The sequence below is a fragment of the Diabrotica virgifera genome, chromosome 8 (assembly GCF_917563875.1).
Source record: "Diabrotica virgifera virgifera chromosome 8, PGI_DIABVI_V3a".
Lineage (NCBI taxonomy): Eukaryota > Metazoa > Arthropoda > Insecta > Coleoptera > Chrysomelidae > Diabrotica > Diabrotica virgifera.
In genome coordinates, this window is record NC_065450.1 from 208535137 (window position 1) to 208561827 (window position 26691).

Below are 26691 nucleotides of genomic sequence, written 5' to 3' on the forward strand. Positions count from 1 at the left end.
TCTAATGAAGCCGAAACGTAGTGGAAACCAGAAAATCCGAGAATTATTTCGATGTACATTAAAATACCACTGGTGGCTAGATGGTTTGCACTCATTTGCATAAAGTAATAATAGCGGGAGGTGGCGTTAGAACACAAAGAATTCGAAATTACTTATAATTCTTTTATTTTTACTGCTTTTTTTGTGTCTGTCGCAAAAAATGCTTTTCTCCATTCATATTTTCATTAACGATGTTAAAAGATTACTGCAAAATAGTCTGTTCTAAACGATCGCTTTTTAACTCGAAATTTAATAGGAGTGTCAGTTAATAATTTTCTATGTTCTAAAACTCGAAACATTTAGTGGATACCCGATAAATACTAATTAATTTATATCAATTATAATTTTAGAGGAAAATTTGTAGGTAGGTATATAAAAAACACAATTATAATTAATTGATGGATTCGACCGTTACTTGATGGAAGTTCATTTTATCTAACAATAAAACATTGAAAACGTTTGCTTTCTATACTTCCACAAAATTTATTATAACTATGTGACTACAACTGTTTCGGCAGAGTACCTTTCTCAAGTGATTTCGTTTACTATGTGTTTGCCATGTATGTAGAAATTGGTCAAGTTGCTTGTTAGTTCCTGTAAAGCATACTAGTATATCATCCACGTATCTACACCAATACAAGAACTGTGCAGGACTAATTATGGGTAATCCTCTAAGCCCATTGCTATTAGATATATTTATAAACCAGCTTGAAACAACTATTTTGAAACATCTCTTATTTAAAAACATCTTATATTGGTGGAGATTAGTATGCTTTACATGAACTAACAGGCAACTTGACCAATTTCTATCATACATTAATTCACTTCATAGTAATATAGAGTTTACAACAGAAACAGAACAGAATAAGTCCATAAACTTTCTAGATGTAACAATTACCAGACCACACAACAAACATGAGTTCTCCGTATATCATAAACCTACCCATACTGACACAACTATACACAATTCATCATCCCATCATACACAACACAAATTAGCAGCCTACCATAGCATAATACATAGACTGACAGAAATTCCCATGTCAAAAAATAACTTCGAAATAGAACTGAACATCATTAAACAAATAACAGTAAACAATGGCTATAACGAACAAATAATTAATAAAATTTTAAACCAAAAACTCCATAAGAAAGCCCTGAAATTAGTTTATCCACCACCACAGGAAGAACCCAGTACCTTGTGCTCTATCACATATACTGGCATGATAACAAAAAAAAAATAGCCAGATACACAAAAAGAAAGGAATAACACCAGCTTTCAAAACTAACAACAACTTAAGCAAATATATTAAGAATAGTAAGAGCCGAAAGAGAAAACAACTACAGAGTAGTGTCTACAAACTAACTTGTGGTGACTGTCCGAAAACTTACATCGGTGAAACTGGCAGAACCTTTGAGAAACGGATAGCAGAACACAAAATCAACCATAGAAAAACAGACACTTCTACATACGCACTTCACCTTCTTGATCATAATCATTCTTTTAATGAAGAGTTTCAAATTTTGCATATTCAAAATAAAGGCCTTAAAATATCTTTATTAGAATCTAAGGAAATTAATAAATTAAAAAATATAGATATAATTCTGAATGATCAGCTCGAGACAAACTGCTCCACACTTCTCAACCTCTTCAGTTAAAGATTTTAATAAAGGCAAACACATAGTAAACTAAATCACTTGAGAAAGACACTCTGCCGAAACAGCTGTAGTCACATAGTTATAATAAGTTTTGTGGAAGTATAGGAAACAAACCTTTTCAGTGTTTTATTGTTAGATAAAATTATAATTTTTGTGTTTTTTATGTTTGAGCGCCTAGTGTGACCGTTTTTTGAAAAGTATTTTTCCTCTACCTTACTGTTAAATGTCTTTTTTTATTGTTTTTTATTTAATGTTCCATATATTTTTCCTAACGGAAAGCTGTTAAAAAACTGGATTGAAATGAACTGATTTCCGCCTATTAAACTAGTAAAATAAACACTGGGAAAGAAGTAGTGCATAAAATAGTACATTGTTTACCGGGTAGGAAAAGCTTAACATTCCTGGACGACTGTGAAGATTGCTAAGTCGAGGCGCAAGCCGAGACTTAGCAACACAGAGTCCAGGAATGTGGCTTTTCCTACGAGGTAAACATACTATTTTTCCGCAAATCGTTTAAAATTCGACAGATATTGATTGATTTAAAAAAAACGCGATAATTTTATTCCCAAATAAATGGTGCTTTGAAATTCCTAATAAAATTACTTGGGTTACTATGGAAACGTATTGAGGTTGAATTGTTAAACTTGACGCTTATAAATTTAATTGCTGGTGTTCTCGAAAGTAAAATGATAAGTGATGATGAAATTTCCATTCCTGGGACTCCTCCAGAGCTGGTTGAGGCAGTGAATACTGCTTCATTAGAATTATTGCCAAAGAAATCAAGAGAAAAGTACGAAAATGCATACAGACGTTTTATGGATTATCGCATGAGTAAAAATACGAGTTCTTTCTCAGAAAATGTTGTAATGGCATACTTCCTAGACCTTTGTTTAAAGATGAAATCTTCAACATTATGGGCCAATTATTCAATGCTGAAGTCAACCCTTGCACTTAAACACAATGTAGATATATCTACATACTCAAAACTTCGTTCTTTATTGAAACGGCAAGCTCAAGGTTATAGGGCAAAGAAATCTAAGATTTTAACGAAGGAAGAAATTGAAAAATTTATCCAGGAAGCTCCAGATAAAGAAAATTTAATGATTAAGGTAATTTACAAGGTTTTAATAGCAATGTGTTTTCTATCATTTATGTAGAACACTAACAACTGTACGGAAATATCATTTCCTTACAGTAAGGAAATGACATTTCCTTACAGTAAGGAAGTCCTGACTTTTTCTTCAAGAAATTTTGACAGGAATGTCAAAATTTCCTGGCGATTTGCGGAAGAGCAGATTTATTTAATACATATCTTGAAAATACATTCAAACCAAACGAATCTCAAGATAATGAAGAAGTATGGGAGAAACCTTTTTAATTCGAGGAAAAAATTCGACTAACTACACCAAAGAAGGAAACTCCGGGCTATGATTTAATTACGGGTGAGCTGCTGAAAAATCTTCCCCGAAGAGCTATTGTAAAATTAAAAAACCTAAGTAATGCTTAATTTAAATTAAAATTTGTACCAATAATTTGGGCAATGATCAAACTCTTTATGATTCCTAAACCAAGAAAACCAGGACATGAGGTCTCGTCATCTCTACTCCCTGTGATATTGAAGATGTTTGAAAAACTTCTTCATAAGACAAAAACCTATTATTGAAGCAAAATAAAATGAGTCTAACACATTAGTTCGGCTTTAGTAGTACTCAACAATTGACCGGGAGCACCGAATCAAAAATATATTATCGAAAGATCGCCAGATCAAAAGATAGTCTGTTCAACCGTCTTCTTCTATGCCGCACAGGCTTTTGGTGCAGTCTGGTACGATGGTATGGTTTAACCGCAAATTTAAAAATTTTTTAACAGAACGGTACTCACATATTTTACAGTCGTACATAAATGAAAGCCAATGAAAAAATTGAAACATCATTCACAGACTTAACGTGGTTCAATGCAGACTTAATAATAAAAATTATGTAAAGGTAGAGCATTAACATGTTGCTGGAAGCAATCCATTGTCATTAAATTGCCACACTTTAAATAAGTGAGCAACTACATTGGGTCCGTATTTCTCCGATCCGATCAGATCCGATTCGACGTCGGATTGAAAACAAACTCAAGGTATTAATGCGAAGTGCCTACACTGCAGTGGGAAGCCCGATCCGATATCGATATCGATTTACAATTTAATACTACGCACTACGCTTTAATACCTTGAGGTTGTTTTCAATCCGACGTCGAATCGGATCTGATCGGATCGGAGAAATACGGATCCAATATAGGTGCAGCCTAACTTAATGTGAAGTAAAAACTCCCTGGAGTAGTTGGTATAAAATTTAATGAAAAAGAATTAAAATTCTAAAAATCCAAAAGGATTACATTGATTGTTCAAAACGAACGTTTTCGGACCTATCAGTCCATCATCAGTGAACTCCGTGTCCGTGCAAAGTAGCCACAATGCCAAACACTGGTTGGATTAAATGCTCAATCTACATTATAAATAACAGAACATAATGCGACACAGACACGATTAGTGGAATAGGGAAATACTACACTGGAGACCATACAAATACAAACGAAGTAGAGGAAGACCACAGATGAGATGGGTTGATGACTTGAAGAGGCAAGCCGGTCCCCGATGGATGAACTTAGCTCAGGACAGTAACAGATGGAGACAAGAAGGGGAGGCCTACGTTTTAAAATGGGTAACATATGCTACATAGATAGATAGGGGCTCTAAATATATAATGAGGAGAGTACTAGATGAATGGGAGCGAAGAATCACTATAGAGGCAAAACAATTAGTAAGCTAATTATGTATACTCAGATGATACACTTATCCTAGCAACAACTGAAGTGAAAATGATTACGGAAATACAAAAATAATCATTGTAGACAAGACAAAAAAATCTACTGCATAATATACCTAAGTGGCGAATTTCGCAATAGTAGACAGATTATCGCCAACAAAGGCGATAGCCCCTTCGACATCAAGAGCAATGGCCGGAACCGTAAGAGCTAAATAAAATAGAATATAGAAATACTGAACAATAAGAAGGAACACGTAGCTCAGGTTGGCCAATTTCTTTGTTTTTTCCATTACAACATACGCAGCTGAAAAATACTCTGAAAAATATTCGAAACATGGGTCTATAGAAGTCTACGCGTGTCCTGTACGTATATTTTATACGTAAATATTATGTAAATAATCTATAAAGAAGAATACAGAATTACTGGTATTATTTTTTCTTCTATCGTGTTCACGTTAAAAGTACAATTACTTTTTAGCTTATGTAGTGATTTGTATTTCCGTCTATTCTTATTCGTTTACTCCGATTCGTATAATTCTTACATTTAAAGCACATCTTTTTGTTCACTTTGGTGTTCTTTTGTATAATAATATTCTCCAATCAACAAAACAGTCGCGTACTTAACCCCGCGCTATTGATCATACCATTCTTTTGTTGGTATTTTCCTACACTCCTATTGATTGACGTCTGAAGCAAAATTGCGGGCTGAGTTCCGACAACGAGGCAATAATGGTGTTGATAAACCTTTACCTTTTCACATAATGATTCCCTTCTAGAGGCTGCCATCTAATTTATATTAATGAATTTACATGATGCCCTCCAGCGCTGAAATTAGAATGAGCATGAACGAACAGGGCAATATTATTTGGATGGGGGGAAAAGGACAGAATCTACTTTAGATGTTTACTTCGACAGAATATTAGTTTGGTATCTGATTTTGCGCCTTTGATTTTTTATTGTGTAAAGTGTAATAACAACTTTTTTCTTTCATGCAAACAATCCACATGTTAGACGAAAGTTGAACGTACCATTACTAAAAAAGGTCTTGTCCTACAAAACTGCACAGAACTCAGAACTTATGGGCGGAAACTGGACCATTAGAATCTAGTTAAAAAAAACACAACACAATATTATCCGTTATTTAATTGGTGGTTGGCGGTTAGACAATTTTCTGCGATTCCAGTAGATAAAAGGTCTACTTCAGTGAAACGACTCTGTCTACGCGAGCCATGAATTCCTCTCAATTCTTTACTAAAAGGAACCATGTCCCATCCGTTTATTCTTCTAAAATATAGTTATCTATTTGTTATCACTTCTTGATATAAAGGGTAGCAGCGATCATTAGTACCAGCTCAAGGCACATAGAAAATGATCCTGGATTGGTTTGCAACTGGACTACCACAAACATAATTGGTGCAGTTTCACTAGATATGGTTCTGCGGTGCATACGGTAAAAGAAAACCACTGCACTATAGATTTCCAAGAGATTTCTTCCAATACGGATAGTTTAGTTTCTTATTTCGTGGAGTAACATTTGTCTTTGGTTAAGGTACAAAAGATTATCTCATTGGGTAGACATCCCAAAATACAATCCCGTAGACACATTTTTACAATCACAGTATATAATTGGTCTACTTCAAGGAACTACTTCAGGAAATGGGTCTACTTTCTAGTTACCGAGGAAAACCATGTCCCAACCCTTTTTCCTTCCAAACGCCCTAGTTACCTAATTCCTATCTCTCCCTGGCAAAGGAGAGAAGTAATCATCAGTACCAGCTCAAGGCAGAGAAAAAATGATCCTAGATCGGTTTGAAACTGAACTACCATAAACATGACTGGGGCAGTTTTCCTGGATATAGTTCTACGGCGAATAAGGCAAAAGAAAACCACTGCACTACAGATTTTCAACAGAGTTTCTCCCAATATGGATAGTTTAGTTTCTAATTTCGTGGAGTACCATTTGTCTTCGGTTAAGGTACAAAAGAATATCTAATTAGGGTTAGCCCGTAGACACTTTTTTACAATCCCAGTAAATAATAGGCCTTCTTCAAGGGACTACTTCTGGGAACAGGTCTACTTTCCTCCTCACTGAGGGAAGCCATGTTCGATGTACTTATCCTTCCAAACTCCCTAGTTATCCAGTTCCTATCTCTTCCTACAGAAGGAGAGTATCGAACATCAGTACCAGCTCAAGGCACAAATAAGATGATCCTAGATCGGTTTGAAACTGGACTACCATAAACATGAATAGAGCAGTTTGAATGGTTGTGGGACTGGAGTGCAAAAGGCAAAGGGAACCCACTGCATGGCAAACCACAATTTTTTGGTCTTGTGACTCTCAGAAACTCGTTAGAGATATAAAGTTACAATTGCTGGTACCTCGTCAACTTCTTAGGCCCAGTTAAATTAAGTATAAATGCAATCGCAAAAATTGTACTCTCCAACTGAGAATCTTGACATTTCTTCGCATGCATGTCGTCGCTGATTTGCAAGTAAGTGCCAATGACATTTTATTTAAAAGAGGGATTAGGTGCAAAAATAATAGGTACGTAGGTTCTTAAGTATGTTTTAAAGAAAGTCTCATTACCAAGTGCCAAGTAACATTTTTTTAAACTGGTTGAGTAAAAAGGAACTAAGTTCCACTTAGTAAAAATATAAAAATCATACTTAACCACTTTTTGTAAATCAACGACGATGTATTCCCTCTAGCGGTTTACCGCTACCATCGATGCACGCTGGTGAGATTTCAACGCCAAAGTAATGTCATCTAACAAAAATACTAACGGAGTTTATTATGCAGTAATGGACTGGGACAGAAAAATGTCAGAGGGCCAGTTTTGCGAAGTTCTAATTGAAGAAATGAAAGCAAGGTATGCAGAGCGTGAACACGGTAAGAAATGGATAAGCAACAAATAATAAAATAAACAATCAAATACTGAAAAGTACAAGAATTTACAAAGGAAAATGCTGGGTTGGAAGAAAAAACTGTCCTGACTGCGTAACATTAGACAATGGACAGGTCTAACGGCCAAGAAACTGTTTCATATAGCTGCCGACCGAGAAACGTTTCATCAGCTTGTTAATACGACGATAGCCAATGCTTGAAAACAAGCACGGTACACAAAGAAGAAGAAAAGCTTCTCATTATTTTGGTTGGAAGTTTTTTAGTAGGTACGTTACCACAGGTAAATGCCCCACTTTCCCCAAGACGTGCAGAGTATATACACACTCTCATAGCGGAAAAGGGATCAACCTAATTAGACGCCTTCAAATGGAATAGGTGTATTTATGAAATTTCAATGCGAGAACAAGGGATGAAAAGACCGCCGGCTGTTTTCCATTCAAGGCTGAGTACCGAACAATGCGAATTAATCGTTGACAGTGCTACTTTCGATTTTGTTGTTCCGTGTGCCCGAAGGACCAATTGATTGGCCCTGGGGAAGATTTCCACTCCATTTAGCTATTATCTTAAAAACGATATATCGGATTGCGGCGGCGGGGTTAATTGCCGTACTCAATATGTGCCCCAAGCCACTTTCAGACGCACAAAAATAAAGTAAAACATTTATAGATTTATATATTTTTACCAGTCTTTCTTGGGCATAGGTTCGTAAAAAGTATTGTCTATGATATTACGACATTTTTATTTACATATTTTCGACGTTTCGGCAGGATACCCTTGCCCTTTTTAAGAATAATTATGATTGACAAGCATTAATAATGGTTGCGAAACAAATACACAAATAGACGTTACAGTTAAAACATTGTTAAAAATGTTGTTAAAGACACAGGCTCATGCTCACTAAGTCATTACGTTCAGAGTATGCCATAGATAACTTTAGATTCCAGTATAACTGGAACGAACATGTAAACCGAATGGGACCAGATACATTAGGGAACATCTGTAAAAACAAACAGAAAAGCCGTGTAGCAGAAGACCCGTTGGAAGGCCACCGAAAAGGTGGAAAGACAATGTACAGTCAAAAACAACTGAAACAGAATAAGAGGCAGAGGAGTAATCCTAGTCACACGAAGAAGAAGAAGAAGATGTTAAATATTTTGTTCTTTCAGAATTTTAAAATATTGCCATAAATGTCGCTCAACAATCTGGTATCTGTCGTATAATTAATTAAATTTTTGTTTATGTGGTACATTGCGAGAAATAATCTTCTCTATATTTGTTTTCCGCATCTAAGATATTGAAATCACTTTTGTGACGCGTTATTCCTTGTTTTAACTCTTGCGATATTTGCCCTATATACTGCCCATCACATTCGAGACAAGAAAGTTGATAAATGAGATGACTCTGATTGTGAAGCAGGATCTGGTCTGTAAGCTTCGAGAGTAACCGGTAATTGGATTTTAGGAATTCCGCGCAACCACTTGATTATATTATTAGTTTTATTCGGCAACTTTTTGTAAAAAACGGTAGGGTAAAAATTACCACCGAACGACTAAGACGGATAAGCAAAGAATTGGGACTTCAGATCAATACCGAAAAAGCAAAAAATAATGATCGTAGACAGGTCAAATAATAATCTACCGGACATACGCAAAGTGGAGAATTTCGAAGTAGTAGACAGATTTGTATAATTCGGCTTCCTGATAGACAACAATGCTCCTCAGAAATAAAGCGTAGACTAGCAATGCTAAATGAATTAAAATATGGAAAGACTGAACAATAACAAGGAATAGTAAGCTCAGGTTGGTCAATGCTCTTATTTTTCCCATTGCTGCATACCCAGCTGAAACATGGACTCTCAAAAAAATCGATATAAGTAAGATAGAAGCCTTCGAAATTCGAGAAACATAATATACTGTGGGCTAATTAGCAAAATTCATGGAAAAGTTATTTACCAGCAATTTTGTTGCTGGAATCGAATTATAAGATCCTATATATTAATAATATAGGTATGCAAAGTCCGCAGATAGTGTGCTACTTTCTTCATAAACAAAATGGCGCCGACAAATCGTATTTTTTTCAATTATTGCTCTATAACTTCGAAGATTTTAACTTTACAACCAAAACAGCTTAATAAAAATTCATCGCAATTAAATTCTGCATAGAGATAGGTTTTTCACGATTTGCTCCGCCGAAAATTTTCCTCGGAAAATGCGGGTTTTCCTAACAAAAACTCTAATTTTCAAATAAAGTTTTAGGTAAGTAATTATTAATCAATAATTAAATAACTTAGTGACATCAAAGATTTTTTGGTATAGATTGTAATTCCAGAAGCCGGTGAAAATTAAACGAATATTTTAGCAACAATTCAATTGTTAATTAACAAATTACGATCGCAATAATAAACAAAATAATCATGATACATTGATCAAACTTATAAAGATTATAAAGATGAGATGCTTATTTAATATTTTATCGACAAAATATAAATTTTTCTTTTTTTTGCATAATCTTTAAATTTTGAAAAAAAAATAGTTATAATACGCTGGTCTAATTAGTAAAGTACAAAGAAATGTTATTTACCAGCAATTTTATTGTTGGAATCGAATTATAAGATCCTATATATTATTAATATAGGTATGAAAAGCCCGCATATAGTGTGCTACTTTTTTTATAAACAAAATGGCGCCGACAAATCTTATTTTTTTTCAATTATTGCTCTATAACTCCGAAGATTTTAACTTTACACCAAAAACACTCAAATAAAAATTCACCCCAATTTAATTCTGCATAGAGACATGTTTTTCCCGATTTGCTCCGACGAACATTTTCCTCGGAAAATGTGGGTTTTCCCAACAAAATCTCGAATTTTCAAATAAATTTTTTGGGCCAGTAATTATTTATCAATAACTATAGAGCTTGGTGAAATACAAGCTTTCTTGTTATAGATTATAAATTCAAAAGCCGGTGAAAATGAAACGAATATTTTAGCAACAATTCAATTGTTAATTAACAATTTACAGTCGCAATAACAACCAAAATAATAATGAGACATTGATCAAACTTAAAAAGGTTGATGCCTATTTAATATTTTGTCGACAAAATATAAATTTTTCATTTTTTTGCATAATCTTTAAATGTTTAAAAGAAAATTGTTATAAACAAATTAACATTTCTCAGAAATTGTTCATTATATTCTAATTTAAAAAAATACTTAAAATGCGTATTTCATAGGTCTTGAAAATGAATGCTTTAAAAAATTTTTCCAACCATTTGCAAAAAAGTTATGAAACAGCAAAATAAATATACGAAATCTCCGTTGTTTATAATTAGTTTTAATTGTTTCAAAGCTTAAAAGTGAGTCAATGGTACAACCTAATTACTCACAAAGAATGTCAAAAATTACTGCAATGGTTATATTTTAATCAAAGATTAAAAACACTTTTTTTTGTAATTTTTAGCGCAAACGTAGGCCTGATATAGAGTCGGAGCTAAAATGTTCACTCAAAGCGACTGACACGCAGCATGCATTATTTATTAAAAGTGTACATCACGCGGCCGGTCGTCGCTCCGAGTGAAAATGTTAGCTACAGTACTGTGTTACTCTACTTTCGCGCGTGTAAATTACAAAAAAATATATTTATAATCTTTAATTAAAATATAACTATTAAACTGATAATCGATATTTTTTTGTAAATAATTAGCTTGTACTTTAAACTCACTTCTACGCTTTGAAAGAATTAAAAAAAAGTATAAAAACAGTAGTAATCGTATGATTATTTGCTGTTTCATAACGTTTTTACAAATGGTTGCAAAAAAGTTTTAAAGCATTAATTTTAAAGATATTTAAAATGCCCATTTTAGCTATTTTTTTAAATTATAATATAATAAAAACTTTCTGAGAAACGTTAATTTGTTTATAACTATTTTTTTTAAACATTTAAAGATTATGCAAAAAAATAAAAAATTCATATTTTGTCGACAAAATATTAAATAGGCATCTCATCTTTATAAGATTTCAAAGCTTGATCAGTGTATCATAATAATTATTTTGGTTATTATTGCGACCGTAAATTATTAATTTACAATTAAATTTTTGCTAAAATATTTGTTTAATTTTCATCAGCTTCTGGAACTATAATCTAACCCAAAAAGGCTTTTAAGTCACCAAATTATTTTATTATTGGTAGATAATTACTTATCTAAAACTTTATTTGAAAATTAAAGATTTTGTTGGGAAAACCCGCATTTTCCGAGGAAAATTTTCGTCGAATCAGATCGGAAAAAACGCGTCTCTATGCAGCATTTAATCACGGTAAATTTTTATTTAGGTATTTTTGTTGTAAAGTTAAAATCTTCGGAGTTATAGAGCAATAATTGAAAAAAAAACACGATTTTCGTGCGCCATTTTGTTTATAAAAAAAGTAGCACACTATCTGAGGACTTTGCATTCCTATATTATTAATATATACAATCATAAGATTCGATTCCAGCAATAAAATTGCTGGTAAATAACTTTTCCCAAAAATGGCCTATTCTCCGATAATCAGCCCAGACTAATAACATACCGGCTATGTATAAAAAGTAAATCAAGCATATCTAAATTATTTCGGCCACATAGCTCGAAGAACGGGGTCAATGGAACTGTTGGTAGTAGAAGTAGAGAATGAAAGGCACAGACCACGAAGAAGATCTCCAACACGATGGTCTGACCAAACGAAGACTCTGATGAACAAATCTCTACAGAAGCCGTTCGTCTGCCACATGATCGCAGCCAATAAAGGCAGCAAGCTAACAATATTAAGAGTGTCATAACATCCTGACAAATACTCAAGGAACAAGAAGGAACGGACCTTTATATACATCTGAAGATACCGTTAGTCAAAGAAACTATCAGAAGATACCGAAAGAATCACAAGAAGAGGCTCTAATACAATCACAATAAAGAAGCACTGCAGCTCCATAATATGAGATTTAAAAGAAGACTCAAAAGGAAGAAAGTATTCGACTTGGTGCTGTAATTGAGTGATACTGAAAAAGATCATTCTTTACTTTTTGACGCTTTTGATCAAAAGTAAATAGAAAGGAAAAAGAAAACTCTCAAATGCTTGCTCCAAAATGCGACAAACAATGTATCTTGGTTAATATATTTTATTATCTGGAGCATACTACACTAGAAATTGGATCATATTTACCAAAAAGCAGTTGTTTTGTTTGTAAACAGGTATTCATTTGAATTCACTATTCGAATAATTTATTATTTGACTCTGAGCAAGCATTGTAACTGATAGTTTCTGTCACAGAGCTGATGCTTTGATATGGATTTTAACAGACACTCATTATATTTGACATATTATTAGATATACCAGATAATGTAGGTCTGATTGATGTTTGTATAAAATTAAAGTATAGGGTGATGATTTAAACCACAAACACTTGGGTCTTTGCCTTATTGCGTTCAAAGTGTGTAAGGCTAGTTGTTACTTAGTGATTATTGACTAAATAATAATAATTTAACGTGAATTAAAAACTCGTTGGTGTAGTTGGTAAACAATTTTAAATAAAGAATTAAAATTTTAAAAAATTCAAAAAGATTAAATTTAGAACGTTTTCGGACTTATCAGTCCATCATCAGTGAACCTAAAAGCAAGTAATCCCACTTAATAAAATTGAAAAGGGAGAAATTTTGACTGTTAAAAAATTGAAAAGTGTGGTTAAGATTACTTACTCCCTGTCCTGACAAAATAGCCACAATGTTAAACACTTGTTGGGTTAAATGTTCTAACTACATAGTAAATATTTTATAATAAAATAGTTTGACTTGACTAGATGATATTTAGTCAACTTTCGGGAACTAACTCGTTTTATTTAAAAATAACTTGTTTTTATTCTTACTTTGACAATTTTATTGTTGTTTATAAAACTCTCGCTGTCGTAAGTGACATTTTTTGGTCTTAAAAAACCACAAAACATCCTACAGGTTTAATAGTACAGTCCTGGGACATAAAAGAGCGGAAACAACTCGCATATATACTAATAAACTAAAATAAAAAACGCAGGCATGCGAGTGCAAATAAATTTCAATAGCTCGCACGGTCTAAGGCAAGGTAAGTTGAAACTTTTATGAAGAGTCCGTATATATCTCGACCGTTTCCCCCGAAAAAGCAGCACTTGGAGCGAGTGAGTGACTGCTTAGACTCAAACCACCGTTCTTTAAGTGTCGTAAATATGAATACTGCCTCATCTTTATTTACTGACGTCGCAGAATAGGCCGAAACGTCGTGCTGGAGTGAAAGCGCGGAGTTTTCACTAAACAACCAGTGGCGGGACAACAACTGCTTACCCAGGGCGAACAAAAACTTTAAAATAAATAGAACTTATAGAAAAATCGGGAAATCACAGATCTAGTCACCACCTTTATGTTGAGCGGCCTCGTCCTGAAAATTGCTGCGCTCCGATTAGTCCTGTCGCCAGGGGGGGTACAACGGCCTCGTTAATTCAGATGGACTTACTCAAGTTTTTTTTATGTATTTTGACCCGTAGAACACGAATTTTTTGGGTAACAGTTGATCCGGATGTCGATAAGATTGTTATAGACCAAGAACTTGAGGAATCAAATAACAGCGATTTTTGGCAAAACAAAACACTATTTTGTATTTTTTGGGCCATTTTAATAAAAAATATTTCTACAAGTTTTTTCGTAGGATGCACAGTTTTCGAGATAAACGCGGTTGAACTTTAAAAAAATCGAAAAATTGCAATTTTTGAACCCGAATAACTTTTGATTAAAAAATAAAATAGGAAGTCTGCTTACCGCATTTAAAAGTTTAAGTCAAATTATATCGGTTTTGATTATTTCCATTGGTAAAAATTTATTTTTTTATTGTTTAACAAAGCTATAAACACGTAGGGTTTCCCGTGCTTTTACATGTGTTTTAACGCATGTAACGTAGAAATAGTCTTGATTGCACTAGTACCTATTCTACCTACTCGTTCGATTTTAAATGAGAAATCATAGAAACATCACTCACGCACTAGTTGTTTGTAGCTTTGTTTAACAATAACACAATAAATTTTTAGCAATGCAAATAATCAAAACCGACATAATTTGACTTGAACTTTCAAAGGCGCTAAGCAGAATTGCTATTTTATTTTTTAATCAAAAGTTATTCGGGTTTAAAAATTGCAGTTTTTCGATTTTTTGAAAGTTCAACCGCGTTTATCTCGAAAACTGTGCATCCTACTAAAAAACTTGTAGAAATATTTTTTGCTTAAAATGACCCAAAAAATACAAAATATTGTTTTGTTTTGCCAAAAATCGCTGTTATTTGATTCCTCAAGTTCTTGGTCTATAACAATCTTATCGACATCCGGATCAACTGTTACCCAAAAAATTCGTGTTCTACGGGTCAAAATACATAAAAAAAACTTGGGTAAGTCCATCTGAATTAACGAGGCCGTTGTACCCCCCCTGGCGACAGGACTAGATGCCTTCTTGATGTTTTCACCCCATCACAATCTTGGTTTCCCTCTTTTACGTTTTCCTGGCGGATTTCGTCTAAATACTCGACTACACAATTTACTTTCTTTTATTCGTATAAGAGGTTTAACGTTACAAACGTCACATCTTTGATATTTTATTTTTAAATAATTATTTTGCCTTATTTTCTTTAATATTTCATTAATAATTATCTTCTTCTATTTGGTTTACCCATTTCTCCCTTTAAAAATCGGTTGGCGCCCTCTTTTATTATCCTCTTTGATTATCATTTTATTATCCTTTTTTATTATCTTCTATTTAATATATCTCTTTCATTTAAATCATCGATTGAACATACTGAACGCACCCCATACATTCATACTCTCTAAGTATCTGACTTTCAATGCGGAACATGGTTGCCCATCTACTCATACTTTGCGCTGTCATGTCAATGAGAGTGACAATTGGTAATGGAGGGGTAATGTTTTAAAAGGCAGAAGAGTTTCAAAAATAAATCATTTCTAATAATTTCTTACAGTCATTATATTCCATCCATTCCATTCCTTCTTATAACATTTTTTATATCTAGCCTTCAAATGTTCTATCATGTGCTTGGTTTTTATATTTTTTTCATCTATTAATATGCACGTGTGAATCAAATTTTAACTATTCTCCTCATCTTAATTTCATTTAAGTAATTTGTTCTTGTCATCTGCTACTCTTTTTGATTATATCTTGAAGAATGGTAGACTGGCACACTTTGGTTATTAACTTCTTGATCGTTGATATGTGTTTTACTCTTCTAGTTTTTGGGATAAAAATCAACGTCCTCCCTCCGGGAGCTTCAGGAATTCTCAATCGCCGGCGATATAACAACGAGGGACATGTCATCCAGACTGCAACCACATTCCATCTTGACTGCAACCAACCAACACCTGTAGGCCTGGTGGCCTAGAACATCCACGTCTCCAGAGCCAGTTGCAGTACCAGCAGCAGTACCATTCAACATCAAGAAGATAACGAGCGATCCACAATTATTGGGATCAAAGCTAGCCCTGCCAAAATTACGTATGTCTTGTTTTAATCTGAATTTATATCATTGGTTTATCAATTAATTTTGATTAACATGATAAAACATAAAAAATCAGTCAAAACCTTTAACACAGAACTTTAATCAAAAATAAAAAGAATTAACAAAAATTATAAGTAACAGTAATAAATAAAATCAAACACGATGCTGTATATGTCTACCACCAACAGCTCTATATAACCTAACTTTTCTTGTTAAGTTGACGTAAATTGGAAAGTATATCTGAATTAAGAATAAACATGCACTGTATAGCTATCTCTGTCGTTCAGAGCCACCTATGGTGACAATCATTTTGGATGACACGTTACCATCAGTTACCATCAGCTTCCAAAAGCCATAAGTATAATCCAGAATTGTTAGTTTTTGGCAAGAATTTGAATACATTTGTTAATGCAATTTACTAAGTCATTTTATTTATTATATCTTTATGAACAATAATGATTAGTTAAAACTATTGTTTTGTTTGCTTCCATTCCAATTTTCATAGTTCATATCTAAGGTTAGGATAAGACGAACACACACCTGAGTGACTGAGCTAAGCTAAGGGTGTGACGATGGCTATCTTGGTTAGTTGGGGTAATATTTTCGAATATTGTTTCAATTAGCTGGGGTAGTCCACCGCTAACTCGTTACAAGGTCCAAATCCCTTAAGACTCCTATTCTATTGTTAATGTCTCTTCGGAGATCTCTACCACATTTAACTTTCTCTTTGACTTTAGCATTTAAAGTTCACACTCACTTCCATACGTTACTACAGAGTACACAAATATTCTTCCTATTCTAATCTTTGTTTTATCTGTTAAGTATCACTCAAACATACTAAACTATGACTTCTAATTACTTTTTTTCCTATTCTATTTGGTGTCTGATTTCATCTTGTAAGAATATTGATAAAACACTCTTGGACAATTTGAGCAATCTCAATAAGCGAGAGATTAAAACTGACTAAGAAGAGACTGCCACAGACGTCCTAGGCCATTTCAAAGTGCTAAGTGATGCTAGTTTGAAATTCACTGGTCAACTGAGGGTTGAACCAAAGAGGTAACAAGATTATTAGACTCTAATTGAAAAAACAAGGTTTAGCACAAAAGTCTTACAATTAAGTACCCAGAGATTACTGGGTCCCGTCTGAACTAAGAAGAAGAGGATAAATGTTTGGCTTCTCTATCGCTGTACAATATCTGCAACAATTCACAAAAGTTGCACCGATGTTGTGTTGAACAAGGTTATTAAGTTCTTTAATCAGGATGTACATATTTTCCTGAACTTCACTTTCCAAATGTTTTTCCTTGCAGGATGGCTTCTAGGAGAGGAAAGATAGATCCATTTCAGATACTGTGTCTAAAGTATTGTAGCATCCCTTGTACCTAATCCTTTTCTGAATCCCATCTGTGTATCGTTAATATCGATGTCTAGTTTTTGATAGATTCGGTTGTGGATGACTCTAAGAAATATTTTAAGCAGGTGACTCATCAAGGAGATTGTTCGATGATCTGAACATTGCATTGCCTTAGTTTTCTTCGGTATGGTGACAAACGTAGACAGCAACCATTCTTGCGGTATTATGCCAGTACTGTATATTTTATTGAATATAATATGCAATATTATGGTTACGCATTTATCATTCAAAATCTTCAGCAGTTCTGTAGGGATTTTATCAGGTCCGTTTGCTTTTCCATTTTTAGCGTTTCTTATTGCGTATTCTACTTCTTCTTTCAATATGTCTGGCCCAGTTGCATTGATTATCTGAGTTAAGTTGTTTCTATCGCCTTCAAATAATTCATTCAGGTATTCTGTCCATCTTTTTATTTTATTCTCTAGATCTACAATAACATTTCCATCTTTGTCTTTAAGCTTACCTATTTGGCATTTCTTTATGCTTCCTGTTATCTCTTTTACTTTTTTGTGCATATTGAACGCATCGTACTTTTTCTCATAGGTTTCCATTTCTTCACACTGTTCTTTAATCCACGCCTCTTTGACTTCTTTTATTCTCTTTTTTATGTGTTTGTTTATTTCTTTGTATTTGTCTAGGTAAGTCTTCATCTTTCTTCTTTGTTCCATCAAGTCTAGTATGTCCTGTGTCATCCACCCCTTGTTCTTTGTTGTCGTTTTTGTCAGATGTTTCTTTCCTGCTGTTTGTATAGCTGTATTTATTTACTTTAATTTTTGGTTAACGTTATCTGTATCGTTAATTTGTTGTTGCACTGAACTGAGGTTTTCATTCATTTCTTCTCCTCTTTCTTGTCGTATATTTTTGTTTCTAAGTTTATCTAAATCTAGTGTCTTTTCTGTGTGGTCTCCTAAACTTTTTTGGTCTCGCCTCTATCACAGTAACTACCGGGTTATGATCTGAGCCTATATCAGCTCCTGGGTACGTCTTAGTACATTTAACAGCATTACGATACCTCCTTGCTATCAGAATGTAGATACCTACTTGCTACATGATTTCTTACTATTTTTTCTTTGAATCGCCGAAGAGGTAATTTGAAAAGGGTGTTTGTTATTACGAAGTCTTCGCTCTGGCAAAATTGAATCAATCGATCTCCTCTGTCGTTTCTGTTTCCAAGTTCATAATTTCCTACATGTTCTCCTGCCTTACGTTGAACGACCTTGACATTAAGATTATGAGTGCTGAATAACAATGGTATACATTTTTACTTCTAATTGTCTGCACATATCTTTGTTAAAGGTCCACCATTCAACACCAAAAAAAGGACAGAGAAGGCGTAGCATCGCAGCATTCTTACTTTTATGCCAAGAGAGAGGTTGTGGCTCTTGAAGAAGACTCTAGCTTTTCCGTTGCTCGCTCTAATCTCTTGGTTGTTCGTCTATTATTCATTGATTCCACAGAGTTAACCTTCTGATATCTTTATCTTGCTTATCATTAGGGAGCGGATTTTATGCTTAATGCATATTGCATGAATATTTCGCATATTTGAGAACTTTACTAAATTTTGCGTATTTTTAAAGAAACATGCATATTTTCTGCCTATTTAAAAACATCTAAGTCCAGAAAAAAAAATTTAAATTTTGTAATTCGACACAAAATATTTCCCCGCACAGACTGTCGTATCTATTAATTCGAAAACTACCTGAATAGAGACGGCTCATTCACTGCCTTTTCATTTTTTCTTAAAAAATACCCGATCTTTACAGAAAGTACTTATAGTGCTTATAGTACGCCGTTATGAAATGATTGTAGGATGTTAAAATAATGAAGGACGGTTTGCCGGGAAATCCGAATTTTATTTACATTTATTATATTTAGTACAATTTGTATCCCATTTTAGTAGTTACCTATAATTCTGGTAATTCTTTTAAATCCCCTAGTTAAGAGAATTTACACCTTTAACCATAGTTTGACGATTTTCTAATGGAAATTGAAATATTCATGCTTTAGATCAGATCCCGTCTTTAAACGGCTTTAAAACTTTAGACATATGCGAAATTTTTAATGGAAATTTTGAAATTGATTTTGGTGCAGAATTTTCGGCTTTAACAAGTTATTTTAAATACGCCCCAATTACTTTTGTTGGCGTTGAAAGGAGTTTTTCAAGTTATAAAAATATTTTATCTGATGAAAGAAAATTTTTCCTCGTAAAAATTTGGAAAAACACATTGTAGTGAATTATAATCGAAGATATATATATATAGTGATATTGTTGTTTTATTTTAAATAGGTAACTATTGGTATCAGTTTTTGTAAAAAATGTGAATAAATTGCATACATAAAAAATAATGTTGTTCTGAAGCTCTTTTCTTCATTATTTATTTAGTATTATTTTGTATTTTGACAACGACACCCGACTTGGGCGTCGAAACGTTAATAAAATCATTTTTAGGTAAAATTGTGGCTTATTTCCCATTTGAATATACTTGATTATAAAAAATAATGGTTTTATGTGAAAGATAATAAATAAGATTGCCGCTCCCTCTCCCTATAAAAGAACCCCTAGAATAGAATAGAACAGAAAATTTGTGGTTTCTCCATATGCGCATTTTTTGAATTTTTGTGCATATCTTGCGCATATTTCGTAATTTGTTACTGCATATATATGCGCATATTTCATCAAAATAGATCGCATATAAATCCGCTCCCTACTTATCATCATAAGAATTTCTTTTTGTGTGCGCTCTGTGCCTTAAAGGGTTAATTCAATAAGCAAAGTTGTGAATGTGAAAGTTTTCAATAAATTTTACAGTTTACAACATTTTTCAATCAACATCAACATCAATAAACATTTAGTTTTTAAGGCTCGTATTCCACTTGAATACGAAACGATGACACATTGAGAGAGCTAGGCGTTCAAGACGTAGTGAGATGGACAAGAGCGCGACGACGCATGTGGAGAGACCACGTAGATCGGATGGACCCTGAACGTATGGCGCATTGGGCGAAAACACAGAAGCCCAACACCAAGCGACCCATAGGAAGACCCAAAAAACGATGGTACGAGAGTTGGAGCTCCGGATCGCAGCAAAGACTGTAACAGAAGAAACAGGACATAGTCCTATTACAAGAAGAAGAAGAAGAAGAAGAAGAAGAAGAAGAAGAAGAAGAAGAAGAAGAAGAAGAAGAAGAAGAAGAAGAAGAAGAAGAATAAGAAGAAGAAGAAGAAGAAGAAGAAATATTCCACTTAGATCAGTGTTTAATTAAACAAAACTGTCTTGCATAGATTTTTTAAGACGAGTCACCACTGAGGCAAAAACCCAAGAGGGTCCAACTGGCGGACTAATAACCTCACATGGGCATCTCTTTTACATCAAAATATATGATAAAAACCTTTACGGGGTAACTGCATGAAATTTGGAGCATGATAAAGATGTTGGCTATATAGATGCCACATTTGCTCACTCCGGACAACAAGCTCAACCGTGAGACCACTTCAGAGCAGCGTTTAAGACATTTTAAGCCTAAAAAGAAGGAGTTTCTACGTTGCTTCATTAGCGCTGACGAAACATGATTCATTGGCACACCTCAGAGTCCAAGTAACCATCGATATCTTCTTCTTTAAGTGCAATCTCAGTGATGGAGGTCGGCAATCATCGTAGCTATTTGGATTTTAGAGACGGCTGCTCTGAAAATTTCATTTGATATACATCCGTACCACTCCCTCAGGTTGCGCATCCACGATATTCTGCGTCTCCCTATGCTTCTTTTTCCTTAAATCTTTCCCTGCATAATCAATTGGAGTAAGTTGTATCTCTCTCCATGTGAAATATGTCCGACATATCCCAATTTTCTTGTTTTGATGGTAGTTAAGATTTCCATTTCTTTATTCATCTTTCTCAGAACCTCTTTGTTTGTGACGTGTTCTCTCCACGATATTTTCAGAATTTTTCTGTACACCCTCAGCTCGAATGATTCTAGTTTTTCCATTATTGCAGCATTCAGAGTCCAAGATTCCATTCCATAAAACAAAGTCCAGAAAACATAGCACCTAGCCAACCTAACTCTTAGCTCCAACTTCAAATTTGTTGTGCAGAGCACTTTTCTCATTTTGTTAAAATTTACTCTAGCCTTTTCTATTCTGATTTTGATTTCCTGTAATTAATCTCCAGTGGAGTTGATCATCGTTCCGAAGTATGCATATTGGTCGACTCGTTAGATATTGGATCCGTTTATGAAGAGATTCTTGTTATTTTTTTTTGTTCTCGATATTCTCATATACTTTGTCTTCTTGACGTTCATTGCTAGTCCGTATTCTTGTCCAAACTCCGCTATTCTGGCCACCAGCCTCTGAAGATCCCCAATATTTTCAGCTAAGATGACAGTGTCATCCGCATATCTATTGTTGTTAATGGGAACTCCATTTAGGTTTATTCCAGCTGTTTCATCATCAAGAGATTTTTTCAAGATCGCTTCAGAGTAGGCATCAAAAAGAACTGGCGACAATACGCATCCCTGTCTCACTCCACGTCTCATTTCAATTTATTCTGACAGCTGATTGTTAACACATACTTAAACGTTGCTTGAAGTATAAATTCGATATAATCCTAAGGTCATTGTAGTCCAGCTTCTTTGATTCCAGGACATGCATTAATTATTCATCTCCTACTTTGTCAAATGCTTTATTATAGTCAGTAAAACACGAATATATATCTTGATTGACGACTAGGTACCTTTATATAAGAAACTCAAATTGCGGATATACCCAAAACCGTCGATATATTAGACGTCAACCCGCGAACATATCCCGAAGAAGGCGAAGACCCTCCTATCGTCCAGAAAGGTGATGACCACCGTTTTCTGATTTACATAAGATTTGATCTCTATTGACTTCCTGGAAAAGAGCAAAATGGTCACATAGCTCTATTATACCAAATTATTGGGATGATTAGACGCCGAATTGTAGAAAAATTGGCACCATTTTGAGAAAAAAAAAAATGCTCTTTCACTATCCCAATTCACCGGCTCAAACCCCCGCCGTTTCCATGGCCAAATTGATTTATTTGAGGTACGAACTGCCATCCCATCCACCGTAATCTCCAGATTTGTTACTGTGTGACTTATATTTGTTTGAAAACTTGAAAAAGTCACTCGCCGGGCAGAGATTGAAGTCGAATGAGAAGTTCATCGCCGCTACAGAAGCCTAGTTTGCAGACCTCGAGAAAATGTACTTCTAAGATGGGTTAAAGCATCACTGGGTCAAGTGTATGAAGCTAAAAAATGAAGAAATCTTAAGAAATAAATCGTCACTTTCTACAAAATTTTTGTTTTTCTTTTGTAGGTTAATATTTGTACGATAACTTGTACATATGTGAGAGTATGAATGTACTCTCAGAGGGTATGATTGTGCACTGTAGTTATTATTGCTAGTTTACTGGTTCATAAAGGTTTTATACAGCCAATATTGATATGTAGATAAAGAGTCTTACCAAGCTATGAAGCCATGTTGAACACTATAGTCGGTCACACACGAGTTGACTGTTCTCGTTCCACGTGCCTCGCGTTTTTACTGCTGCGAAATCATGTATGGCGTCACTCCCGAATTAACTGTTCGTCCACGACTTTTGATTGTTCGTTTCAATCCAAAAGAAAGGCTGTACCGGTAAGAAATGAGCGGTACCCAAGTTGACCCTTCGAAAGGCCATAGAGAAAAATAGGTTGCACCCTCGTGGCGAGTGGTACGTGTTGTTCGACCGGCTGATGAGGAAGAGAAAGATTTTTTCTGTCGCGAATCCAATCCAAGTATAATTGTCTGTCTGTAGGAGTCAGGGTAAAATTAGGAGAGGATGAAATGATACTATTGAACAGGGTTGGCTGTGTAATAATTATTTAAAGTTACGGTTTGTAATTGCAGATTTAATGGGGTAAAAAATTTAAGAATAGTTTTTGCATGTGAAAATTGAACAGTATTTATCGGACCGCCCTAGTAGCTGCTAATTTTTTCACTAACTAGTAAATTTATTGTGGATCAAATTTTCCAGAGGTATATTTCACTTGCTTCAGTGTTTAATTAAACCAAACTGTCTTGTGTAGATTTTTTAAGACGAGTCACCACTGAGGCAAAAACCCAAGAGGGTCCAACCGGCGGACTAATAACCTCCCCTGGGCATCTCTAGCGAGTTCTACTATATCAAAATATATGACAAAAACCTTTACGGGGTACATGGAACGACTCTTCCGAAAGCGGCGGAATATATGTATGGGTCCCGTGAGCTATGGCCCTCAGGCGGCGGGCGCTGCCTGGCGAAAGTTTTTTGCTTTCTGCCCCCGAATATGTATGTATGTGGAAGTGCGCGAGGTGCAACCATATGTAATTAGGGACAATGGGCTCGGTTAACTGTTTCGTCGGTGTCGCATTTGTTGTAGGGATAATTATGAGAGAGGGATAAGGGATGAGCCGCCGCCTCCGGGGCAGATTTTATCTTTATTTAGATGCGGGATGACTATTAGATGTTTAAACTTTTCTTTCGCGTTTTACTAAATGTATGCTGCCCTCAGGTCCTTTAATTTAATCAAAAGGATCATTAGAATCCACGTCCAGTTTTAGAAACAACGTTCATTTCCAATTGGAAATAACGGACATTTTACCGTTTTTGGTGGCAAAGATAATTTCCTGTCGCCAGTGGGGGTACAACGGCCTCCTTAATTCAGATGGACTTAACCTAGTTTTTTTATGTATTTTGACCCGTAGAATACGAATTTTTTGAGTAACAGTCGATCCGGATGTTGATAAGATTGTTATAAACAAAGAACTTGAGGAATCGCATAACAGCGATTTTTTGCAAACCAAAACTTTTTTTGTATATTTTTTGGGACAATCTAAGCAAAAAAATGTTTTTACATGTTTTTTCGTAGGATGCATAGCTTTCGACATAAACGCGGTTGAACTTTCAAAAAATCGAAAAATTGCCATTTTTGAACTCGAATAACTTTTGATTGAAAAATAAAATAGCAATTCTGCTTACCGCATTTGAAACTTCAAATCAAATTCTATCGGTTTTGATTACTTTTATTGCTAAACAATATTTTTTTATTGTTAAACAAAGCTAGAAACACATAGTGATTGAATAATGTCTTCAATGCATTTCTCATTTAAAATCAAACGAGTAGGCGCGCATACTACATATTACACAGACAATTTCTACGTTAGATTAGGTACATTAAACGCATGCATTGGGCACGGGAAACACTATGTGTTTATGGCTTTGCTTAACAAATAAAAACTTAATTTTTAGCAATGCAAATAATTAAAACCGATAGAATTTGACTTGAACTTTTAAATGCAGTAAGCAGAATTGCTATTTTATTTTTTAATCAAAAGTTATTCGGGTTCAAAAATTGCACTTTTTCGATTTTTTGAAAGCTTAATCGCGTTTATCTCGAAAACTATGCATCCTACGCAAAAAATTGTAAGACCCATTTTTTGCTGAAAATCGCCCAAAAAATACAAAAAATGTTTTGTTTTGCGAAAAATCGCTGTTATGTAATTTCTCAAGTTCTTTGTTTATAACAATCTTATCGACATCCGGATCAACTGTTACCCAAAAAATTCGTGTTCTACGGGTCAAAATACATAAAAAAACTTGGGTAAGTCCATCTGAATTAAGGACGCAGTTGTACCCCCCTGACGACAGGACTGTAAGTAATAAATTCAACTTTTTCTAACAATTCTATTACATAACCACGGCCTATAATATATCGAGAGTTTTTAAGATTAATAAAATTATTCTAATACACTTCTTCTTCTTTTTGTGAAAACAAGACTCTTTTTTCCAAAGTTTTTTCAGTAAGTTGTCATTCCATCGCTTTCGTAGTATTCCCACTGGTCGTCTTCCAATTGGGGAACCATCTCTCGCCGTCCTTACTACTCCATTTGTTGTCATGTTTCACTTTTCTGTATTTTATCCAGATATTAATATTGTCCACATTGCATCTCCGTTGTATATCTCCACTTTAAGCTGTGTCCTATAGTGTCTTACCATCGATTTTTCGATGGGTTTTCATCTCTGCTGTTTCTAGAATTATTTTTGTCCTCTTTGTATCAGGTCGTGTTTCTGCTGCGTATGTCATTATTGGTCTGATAACTGTTCTGGAAATTCTACATTTAATTTTATTTATTCATTTCATAATACACGGGTTTGTTCTATAAAGAACTTAAAACTTGATATGAATGTCAAGCTCAAGAAACCGGGGTATTCCAATCTCGGATCACTTTAATCTTTTAGACCTTTATGATATCCCAGGTACATTTTAAAAACCCCCTAGGTCGACTCTAAGATTAACAGGTAGGTTTTAGTACTCAATTAGTAGGTATAATAATAATTTTATTTTGGAATTATAGATTAGGGAAAATTTCTTATTAGCATTGAAAAGCATCCTATCCACAATACCACTTCCTTCAATATTGTACAGAAATTTTGGGTCCTTTGCGAATTTAAGAAACAGTTTCTCATGGTTGGAAATGTTGGCCGTGTAATCGATTTCGATACTGATACATAGGATAAAGCTTGGTTAGATGTTTGACTATTTGGGTATCTGCTACGCCACTGCTCATGTAGTCAAAAGCAATTACGGTTTTATCTTGAAATTATACCTAATTTAGCTTCTATGTATTATGGTAAAAGTTCAGCTTTTTATCCATTTTAAAATAAAGATTAAATTCTCCTTCTGTGTTTTTTAACAGTTGAAACAAAAAATAAACATCAACTAATAATGAGTGATTTATACATACATCTATTTCTAGTTGAAAGTACACTAATTTCACTGTTTTTGCACTATGTTTTACAAAGCACGAAAAAATACAGAACGATGTTACTATGGTATGTTTTATAAATGTATTTTTCCGCAAATCGCCAGGAAATTTTGACATTCCTGTCAAAATTTCTTGAAGAAAAAGTCAGGACTTCCTTACTGTAAGGAAATGTCATTTCCTTACTGTAAGGAAATGATATTTCCGTACAGTTGTTAGTGTTAAATTTATAAGCGTCAAGTTTGACAATTCAACCTCAATACGTTTCCATAGTAACCCAAGTAATTTTATTAGGAATTTCAAAGCACCATTTATTTGGGAATAAAATTATCGCTTTTTTTTAAATCAATCAATATCTGTCGAATTTTAAACGATTTGCGGAAAAATAGTATGTTTACCTCGTAGGAAAAGCCACATTCCTGGACTCTGTGTTGCTAAGTCTCGGCTTGCGCCTCGACTTAGCAATCTTCACAGTCGTCCAGGAATGTTAAGCTTTTCCTACCCGG